The sequence below is a fragment of the Palaemon carinicauda genome, chromosome 8 (genome assembly GCF_036898095.1).
Source record: "Palaemon carinicauda isolate YSFRI2023 chromosome 8, ASM3689809v2, whole genome shotgun sequence".
In the NCBI taxonomy this organism is placed as follows: Eukaryota; Metazoa; Arthropoda; class Malacostraca; order Decapoda; family Palaemonidae; genus Palaemon; species Palaemon carinicauda.
Genome location: NC_090732.1, coordinates 46,701,179 through 46,704,151, shown reverse-complemented (window position 1 = coordinate 46,704,151; position 2,973 = coordinate 46,701,179).

The window sequence follows — 2,973 nt, the reverse complement described above, 5'->3', positions numbered from 1 at the left end:
GTATGGTTTTTGGTAAAGGGATGAGGGGTTTAAGGTCTTTTTTTTTTCATGAAAACAGAACAAGAAATAAAGAATGGCATTTTTTCTACTGGATTGCATGTCAGGGGCTCAGCTCTTGCTTGCTTGGGTTCTATAGCTTATAAGTTGTGTGAATCGTCCCATCATCTTTAATTTTGGGTTGTTGTGGTTCTGTATATAACTCGATATTATTGTAAATGATGATGATGATATATATATATATATATATATATATTATATATATATATATATATATATATATATACTCATCGGGAAATGTGCTGCTCAGGTATAGAGTGAATCTTGATTAGTTTCGTCTTATTTCTTAAATATGACAGATTTATTAATAAGGAATTTCATTTTTCATGTGGCCTTTGGCATCTGAGCATCAATTTTCCCTATGAGTAATATATATATATATATATATATACATATATATATATATATATATATGTATATATATATATATATATACAGTATATATCTATATATATATATATATATATATCATTATCATCATCAACAATAATATCGAAGTATATATATATATATATATATCATCGGCTGTTGCTAATCCACTGCTAGGCAAAACCAATCAGACGTGTGCCTCCACACGCGTCTGTTTTTTATCTCTCTTTGACGGTCGATGCCCGCAAATTTTCTTAGCTCCTCAATCTTTCGCCTTCACTTCCTTCCTCTTCTTCATTTGTAATCTTTAGGGGCCCATTCTGTTGTTCTGCTTATCCACCTATTATCTGTCATTCTTATTATATGCCCTGCACAAATCCATTTCTTTTTTTCTTACATGTTGTTAGAGAGACTACAAATAACGGTTAATGAATATACGTACTTTGGACAGGTAGTAAGTCTTTGCTTAGGACACGAAATTAAAAGAAAGATAAGCATGGGATGGTGAAGTTATGATAAGCAGAATGAGATTATGAAATGTAAAAGGCCACTTTTTCTAAAAAGTAAATAATTTAATCAGATGATCTTACCAGTATACACTTATGCATCAGAAACTTGGAGCCTTACTAAAGCTTTGGAACATAAGCTATAGTTACAACTCAAAGAGCTATGCTTCCCACCTGCCCCACTATCATTGATCAGAGCAGGATCAGGTCGTCCCTACACATGTGGGAGGATTTAAACATATTAAAGAATTTTTCACTGACGTGACTAATTGGCAGCTAGGCTACTTGAGTAATGATGAGGGACGAGATGTTAATAGAATTATGGTATCAGGAAAAATAATCCGTTTAATTTTTCCCGCTCTGTTATTATTATTATTATTATTATTATTATTATTATTATTATTATTATTATTATTATTATTTGAGCAATATTTTCGTAGTAAAATGTTTAGTGGATACTAATATTTGTTTAATAGGATTTTGATGGCATAGCACACTGAGTTTGGTATTATTAAACTCCGGCAAATAACCAGTCTCTCCCGTGGTGAAATATTTTCTCTCTCTCTCTCTCTCTCTCTCTCTCTCTCTCTCTAAGGATAGTATTACCTCTGAGCAGATCCTCTTCAATTTTCGAAGCAAATAATTGAATTGAAACAATAACATTCTAAAGTAATGTACTGGTAGTTTAGATCTTTATTTCATTGTCTTGTAATTGTTTAGAGGGAGTCCAGTATATACCCCCCCCCCCCCCGACTTATAGTAGCAACTGACTGAATGTATCGGAAACGTATAGCGTGTACAGTGTCATTTTGGTGGAACGCAGACGACCCAACTCCATACGGAAACGAACCGTTCAGTGTGAATCCTCCCTTGATTAACCTTTTAGGGGCAAGTGCCTTGTACCAAGCTTGCGTGCTTGTAGATTGCCTTGTCTTATACAAAAGGCGGGCTCTTGTGCCAAGAATCACTGCTCGGCTGTAAATGTCGGGCAATCTGAACGAATGAACTGACGGGCACTTTTCCGTTTTAGGGCATCCTATGTCACTTTAATAATAATTCGTCAACACACAACCGAAAAAATCTTCATATTCATTGTGAATTGATTAAGTTGATAATTTTTTTTTTTTTTTAAATCTGTTTTGTTATATTATTTTCCTTTAATTATCAGTAAAACTGTGATTTTATGTGTAAAATATTAAAATTCATTGTGAAGTGATTATATGATTGCGTAATAATTCTGCAAGAGATAGGAGGGATATATTCTTTACATTTCTGTAGTACGCGTAGTTTTATATGTTAGACATTGAGAAATATAAAAGATAACCCTCGAAACATACAAAACTACGCATCGATAACGAAACTTTTGTAATACAGAAATGTAAAGAAGATATTTGTTTGTTTCCTTTGACACAAGAAGTCTGCTATTATGTATAATTATGCAGTGTACGAAGAACAAAAGCTTATCGTCTAATGACAAAATAAACATATTTCCGTCACAGAGAGAGAGAGAGAGAGAGAGAGAGAGAGAGAGGGGGGGGGGTAATATAGATTTAGTTCATCAAACAAATAAGTTTATTGCTCTGTTGCCTTTCCCAACGTATGCCGCTACGCACTGGATCATTCCGGTTTTCGGAACTCATCGTCCTTGGAAATAGAATATGCACCGTGAACTCTGGAGTCTTGGCATTCTGTTAACAACACAATAATGAGTAGTTAAAGTACTGCGTCAAATCCAATAAACCGAAATGATTTTTGTAGCCTTAGTTCTACACGCAAAAAAAAAAAAAAAATGGACAATTATCAAATATTATATATCTCAGAAATGAAAGTTATATTTTGTAGAAATTATAGTTGAGAAAAGCATGAGTGAAATAAGAAGAAATTTGTGATCGTTTATCAGTGTTACAAATGTGCTGTGGTGTGTGCCAATAAAATTTCCCAAGATTAAATAGTGATTAAAGAAAAGGAAATTAATATATGAATGCTTACTTGAGGAGAAGAATGAATGAAATGTCGATATATTGCCAAATTTACACAGAAT